Source organism: Halyomorpha halys, unplaced genomic scaffold (assembly GCF_000696795.3).
Source record: "Halyomorpha halys isolate HHAL.00 unplaced genomic scaffold, Hhal_1.1 Scaffold46.1, whole genome shotgun sequence".
In the NCBI taxonomy this organism is placed as follows: domain Eukaryota; kingdom Metazoa; phylum Arthropoda; class Insecta; order Hemiptera; family Pentatomidae; genus Halyomorpha; species Halyomorpha halys.
The window spans coordinates 942,834-950,651 of NW_027109456.1; the positions used below are offsets into that span (position 1 = coordinate 942,834).

The window sequence follows — 7,818 nt, forward strand, 5'->3', positions numbered from 1 at the left end:
ATGATAAAATAATATATGTTTTAAAACAGCCGCCATTCTTTATTCCTTCTACATGGCAGACTCATCAATTTTGACTAGTAATTGTACATAGTTTTCATTAGTATAATTAAAAATTGGGGTGGAATAACTGCCTTTTTTCTACTCTTGTACTATTAGGTCTGTTTCAAAAAAATAAAAGATATAATATTTTAAAAGGAAAAAAATAGATAATCTGTAATTATGATAAAAATGGATGAGTAGATTTATTAGGATTTGATAAAACTTGGTACAGAACATCTTAACAATTATAGCACTCAAGTAATTTAGTATTTCTTAGAACTTCATCTAATAAACATTCATGATGATTATTTTCATGATCTAATTTGGCAGAGCTAACAAATCATAGTTTTAGAGCTCCAGTATCAAGACATCCACTATCACTCTGCACCAACCGCTCCTAGCTAAATGGTTCCTGACACATTATCCAGAGTGGGTTTTGTGTAGTGATGTGGAGCGGGCAGAATTCTCCATACACTTCATTACACCAGAGCACAATTCTATTGCACTCTAACTAACCGTAAATGTGAAAAACCTAACTCTACAATTATCTATACTAAACATTTTTTTTCCATTATTAGTTTTCTTATTCAGATTAATTATTTATGATTAAATATTAGTAAAAATGATTAGGAACCTTAACAAAGTTAGAGTAAAAAGGAAAAGTGAAAAATATTTTGCTGGATTTCAAAATAAAAAAAAATAAGTTCACCGGAAAACTGACAAACTAAATAAGAGAATAAAACGAACAAGAAATGCCCATAATAATTTACAAGTACTTCCATGTGTTGTATGGGTGAAACTATATTTTGGTAATGTGACTTGAGTGAGAATTGGGTTTGAGAATGACCAATTAATTAAGGCCAAACCGTTACAAATAAATTTAAAATATATTCACTGTAAAACTCATAAAAATGTGCATTGTTAAATAGTTTTGTAACAGAAAATCGTGGAAAAATGATTTTGGTCGATATTTAGTAACTAATTCTACAAGTAAAAGATAAAGCCAAGTAATTAATAATACAACAGGCTTGTTCCTAACGTATTTTGACCATCAACAAATTGGCAAACGATTGAACGATTTCAAACTTGCGTACCAACAACGATTTGATAATGATCAAAAAGTCAATTTGGAATAAACCTAATATTAATGCACTTAAACGATCTTTTCTGTCACCTCGACCGATCAAGAAAATTTTGTAATTAGTGAATTGTTTTATGATAAATCGGTATTTGAATGCTTAAGAAGCAAATCTACAAACTCTGATACCTTCAGTTTAGTTGCATTTTAAAGTAATTAACTTTTCTCTTCAAAGTGCCAAGAAGATCAGACTGAAAACCTTAGGTCACTAAGAAAATATATAAAATGATCAATTTATTTATACCGAAATTAGAAAGTGTCTATTATCCTAAATAAGTAACGAAAATAGTCACAGAAATTTATTGATATACAACTCAACTACTACTTGCTGATGACAAGAACTTAATTGAAAATCGCAGAGAGCACACAATAATTCCTTAAGAATGAGGCAAGAAAGAGAATAAGAATGATATTTGCCAAGAATCTAGTGCTAAAAGTTAATAAAATTCATTAGGATGTTTCACAATTAAAATTTTTTCTATATGACATAAAAACCTTACAAAATTTAATAGAATTTCAATTATTCAAGCTACTCATAGGTAAATGGAAGCAACGCTACTTATATTCATTGATTATTGAACATTTTTTATGTTATTTAAATAATGGGAATTTAAAAAAAATTACTAGATGTTTTTCAATAGCCATGATAAAAAGAAAAAATCAAAATTATCAAAAGAATCAGCATTAACGAAAATTTGAGATTTTTAATTATGTTAAGAAAGTATATACCTTAACATAATTAAAAATCTCAAATTTTCGTCAATGCTGATTTAAAAAATTGTAAAAATAAGTCTTATTTTCTAATTTTAACTGTACAAAAACAAATATAAGAATATATTTGTAACGTAAACTGATTGCACAAAAAAATGAAAACATGAATTTTTCAAAGTTCGTTTTTTTTTTTTGTTTTTTTATTTGTTCTTTATGATTGTACATATAGCATTGATAACTGTGGTCGATCTCAATGTTAGATACTCATTTCAGAGACGAGTCGAGGCACAAAGAGTTTCAGGAAATGATGGTACTTAATCTGATTTTTACAACCATAAATCATTACATTATGAAATTAGTGCACAAACCTCGTCTAAAATAAGTAAAACATAGACAACCAGCATTTTGTTTATTAAATTATTATGTAAGGAGCAAGTACACCATGTAAGACATGACACTTAAATTAACCATATACTGCAGTAAGGAACCAACCCTCAAATCCGCAAACACAACAACAAATATGCTATAGAGTATTTAAAAGAAAATACGTATGCAATGCAGGTTCAATACCGTCAGTCACTTCCTATTTAATCAATTTGAGTTTTAATACAAGTGAGTTTTGGTCAGGATGCCCTGCTAAATTCCCTAATGAAGTACTGAAACTCAGGTCGAAACGTCGGTATGATGAAATAATTTTTTGGTTATTCAAGTTATACCTCTCAATCATAATTATTTCTAAAATAGCAATGAATAAATGAGCCGGAGAATATTCAGACAGCAAGACTTGGCTCTCATAAAACCAAATCAAATCTAATGAAGAGAAGCTTTTATAGAATGGGCATTTTAATTCGTATATTCTTTTAATTTATTTATAATTATTGGGATTAATGATAAAAATATTGAAGCTTGGAGAAAGAATTTCAATAAAGTAACTTTAACAATAAAGAAAAAATAATCCGTCCTAGAAAAATATATGAAGAGAAAAATCATTTAGAGTTACGTAAATTAAAACAAGAGACGGCCCAACTTTGCAAGATCATGTCAGAAGAAAGTATGAATCGTGGCATATCATGAAATAAACTTTTAACCTATAAGCGGTCAGCAAAAAACACGAATATACAAAAACTCATTTATTTGTCCCAACGTTTCGGCCTGAATTTCAGGTATTCATCAGAGCTGCAAACACCAAAAAAATAGTTAACCATAACTTAGAAAAATATAAAAGAAATAAACAAATCCCTCTTTTTTTCCTTTTATTTATTTATTTTAAGTGCAGGCATTGTTAGAGTCTGGCACCCGGGACTGCTTTACAAACTCTGTAAATTCCTACCTTCTACCGTACTTTCTCATTGATATATTGATATCCAAGTAAACCACAATGGTTCCTATCCATTCCTCTATTCTCAGTCCGCTGGGTGTTCCTCAAGGTAATATCCTCGGTCCTATCCTCTAAACCGTCTATACAGACATCCCAACAAGTCCTAACACTATCCTCACCACGTATGTGCACAAATGTGTGATCGCAGTTAATAATAACCCTTTGATTGCATCCTAAATTCTCCAGTCCCTTATCACAACCCTCGAAGAATAGTGCCAAAATTGGAGAATAAAAATAAATCGCAACAAATCAAATCACCTTTACTCTTCGTCGTAAACCTGCCGATTGACCTACAGTATACTTTAATAATGTTGCTCTTACCCCTGCAGAACAGATCCGCTACCTTCGACTAACTTGGAATCCTCATACAAAACTGAAAAGACAGGAAATTGCACGTCGACTCCGAAAATTACAGCACTTACTAGACAAACGGTCTATACTTCGAATTCATCACAAAAGACTGATCAACACGATACCAATAAGAACTATCTGAACATACGAGCTTTAGGGCTCCACTAAACCTTCGAATTCCTCTCGTATCCAATCCTTACAATCCAAAATCCTTCGTAAAATCCTCAATGCTTCTTACTTAGTCAAAAATAAAATAATCCAAAAAGACCTTAATGTTCCTTATGTAACCTATCTAGCCCGAACCAGATATCAATTCTTCCATTATAAACTCCAAAACCACTGAAACGCACTAGTTTCTAGCCTTGCTAGTTTTTCCATTACTGATAATCCTCCGAAGCGCTTGGAAAGATCTTCTCGATACCTTATATTGTAAAAATTTTTTTAGAGTAATACGGGTAGATTGTCAACAAGCCTGTATCATACCATTATGATCTTACTTCAATTTTACTTGTATTTTAAGTACAGTTTTAAATGTCAATAAATAAACAAAAAAAATATATTTTTATTTTTTTCGGAATACGATTGTTATCTCCTTTTTGTTTTTTCAGCCCTGATAATGACCTGAGTTTATGGTCGAAACGTCAGATTTTTTTTTAATGCGATAATTTAAAAAAAATATGCTGTGACAATTGATATTAATAGGATTCTAAAAAAAAATGTGTTTCACTAGTCAAAAGTATGCTTGTATAAGGCAACCCAATGAAGTTGAGTAGCACATTTTTTTTAATAAAGTGTTTTCCTCTCTATTTGTTGACCGCGCCTCTTGACTATCTTTTTCTCATATTTGGTGTGGAACAGGGGCATACTTCTTAATAAAACTCGTGTTAGAACAAATATATTGGAAACGGTGGGATATGAAACGACTGTTAATATTGCACAGCGTTTCACTTTAATAAGGGATTCACAAATTAACTTTTTTTTTATTACTTGATATAAGACAAATTAAGACATAGAGAGACGTTATTTCGATCGACCACTCTACAGAAGAAGATGAAAGGCGAGAGGGTGTTTTCTATCAGAGCTGGGTAAGTCAATGCCGGCCAGTTTTCAACTAAGAACACTTGAGAACGTGCCTTATCTCCCAGACCCATCTAAAGAACACATCTTCACGGCGACTCCGGAACAAGTCTCTATGACAATAATAAGAAAGATTTTTCCTTAACTAGTAACGGTTATGTAAGTGTTGGGAAAACTTCTGGATTGCGGAACTACAAATAAAAAAGATGAATAAATAAATTTACATTCATATTCCTACGTATTTGTATAATATGATACTAAATGCATACTACTTTTAACATATTCATCATAAATTATTAAATAAACACCGAGTATGTAAAGTCCAGGTCCAACAATGCTGGCAACAGTAATAGTGATAGGAACCAATAAAATCGTGGAAACTAAGACATTTGCTATCATGACAGTATTATCGTACTATAAGGATTTTCTAGAGGAATTTTAGAACTACCAACTATCTCTGTATGCGCGATAACCAACTGGCCATTGTAGACAAACCATATCTAGACGCTTTAACAGTGAACTGTCAATCTTATAATTTCTAATATATTGTTATACGGTGTATTTAAACATTAACTTTTGTCATTTTTTAACCATAGTAAACTGTTGATGAGGCTAATGTTTTTTTTTGTTTAGCCAGAAATTAGGGCGAAAAACCTGCCGGTCATCAACGCCGAACCTTCAGGCTAATGTAAACAAGGACTGCCATACATTCTCACTATTACGACATTACTAGCACGGCAGACTTCTGTAAATTAGAAATGGGACCTAAATATTTGCTTCTGCCACAATTTCCTGAGATATTGCCATTATTTCTCTCATTTTTATCCACAATCCATAAAAACATTTAAAAGCTACTCAATATTTTATTATGTAACAATATACAACAACGTAGAAAATAATCACCGAAATCTTACATATGTCTATACATTTTCCCTTTGTAATCAAACAGACATATTTAACAATTTATATATTTATGTGCCGAAACACTTGATACTGATATAGATTTCTGTGTTACACAACGTTGAATTAAGGGACCTATACTCTGGTAAATATAATTCAAGTTATAGCATTGTGGCGTATAAGATGAGCGTGTTGTAGGGCTTAGTAACGAGCGGATCCCTAAAATGTTAATAAACACTGAACCGACGGGTAAACGTCCGAGGGGTACACCGAAACGTAGATGGGAGGATTGCGGTTTGGAGGAGCATCACTGGAAGGATGCCTTCGGGTTCGTTAGGCCTTCATTATTTTCATTATTATAGGTTTTTGTATAGAATATATAAGTGCTTTTTGAATACCTAGTGCTTAAAAATAAAATATTGGGTGGGAATATTCTTTGGTAGCAAAACAAATTTTGTCTGATTTACGATTACGCACAATAAAATAATTATTTTTAATTATAATTATCTGTTTTTTATATCTGTATATTTTAAAAAAATATTTTTTCTTTTACTGGGTAACCCATGTTGATCTAAAAAAAATTATTATTATAAGTTGATGGATTTGCCTTAGTGATGGTTTAGTTGAGAACGTTGGCAGTTTCGTATGCCAGTTTAATAATTTTATTAGAAACTTGAAGAAAATCAGAAAAATTATAAAAATAAAAATTCATTATTATCTTATATTCAGGACAGAATCGCTATGTTTTAGTAATGGTTTCGTCTTAACTATTTCACAAACAGCTACTACTAAGTAGGAAAATTAAATGGAAATTACATTAATTAATAATCGTTTATAATTATCAAAATTAATATACATAATTATATAACAATTAATTAATCAAAAAGTATCTGCTATAATGCAGATTAATTCTGCTGAGTAAAATAGCTTTGCCCAATCAGATTCTTAGTTTATTATTTATTACCATTTTTTTCATTATTCATTGAATTAGATTACGTGCGTGTAATAAGACAACAAAAACAAATAATGGGAAATATTCTCAATGGAATGATTAATTTTTATTATTTTTTTCAAACCAGGAAATTAAATACAATATTTGGAGTGAATAATACTTTTTGGATTTTTCAATTTCTATTTCATTGGAGGTTTTTATTAAGTTCATAGATTTTTAGGGCAACATTATAGACAGATCATGGCTAATATGTTATCAGGGTAAGTAAACTGTGTGATAAGTGCTAGGTGACGAGAAATTACAAACACTATTTGATTATACAGACAATCTACACACTAAAAATGACAAAAATATTTTTATTTTTATTTTCAACCTAGACAAATACTTAAAGGGACATAAGCAGGAAAATAAATTATACAACATATAATATTTAAATTTATATATCATTCTCCTCGAATGATCAACGACAAAAATATTTCTATAAATAATAGATAAAAATATACTAGGCTTTAAGAATGCGAATAACTCAAGTTCCAAATTATACTTAATACAAATTTAAATTACAAATATTTCTAAATGTATTATAATGTACAGTTGTAAATAGCAATAAATAAACATTGAAAAAAAATTACAAATAATACAAACTATTTTAATATGCTTTCGTAATATGGGACAAGTCAAACTTTATTGAGAATAAACTTAATATTCTTAAAAATAGAGCACTTCCAAGATTTTTACTTTTATTATACTTCAAAAATAAAATAAAATTGATTCATATTTATTTTCAATTTTCCACAACACTGTTATTTACTGATAGGGGTGAGGGAAAAATATCTGAATACGATCATAACCATTATAATCAAAGATAAAGTCTTTTCCATCATTCCGATTGGATGCCAGGTGGGAATTAAAAGGAAAATTATATTATGATACTTTATTGCTATTTAAAAAAACAGATAGAATATAGATTTTTCACATGAATCCATAATGAAAAATAATGTACATATTTTGTGACTTTATATTTCACCATCTGTTTTAATAAACTAGTAAATAAATAAAGAACCATAATTTTATGAAAATACTAGAACAATAATAATGATACGTAAGTTGTATACCATGTATATTATAAGAGAGATGGTAGAGGGTGCACTCAGTGAAGAATACAAATAAATAATAAAATAATATAAAAATAATTTTATAATAATAACATGTCATTTCCCTACGCCAAAGGAGGCATTTCTGCCATTTTGTTTCGAACAGCTCAGTATACTT

At 29.8% G+C, this 7,818-nt stretch overlaps 1 protein-coding gene across 6 annotated transcripts in view; it reads right to left on the bottom strand.

Annotated features, from left to right (window-relative positions):
* Pde9 (phosphodiesterase 9) overlaps nt 1–7,818 on the bottom strand; it is a 681,542-nt gene that overhangs the window by 542,840 nt on the left and 130,884 nt on the right. The window lies entirely within an intron of this gene.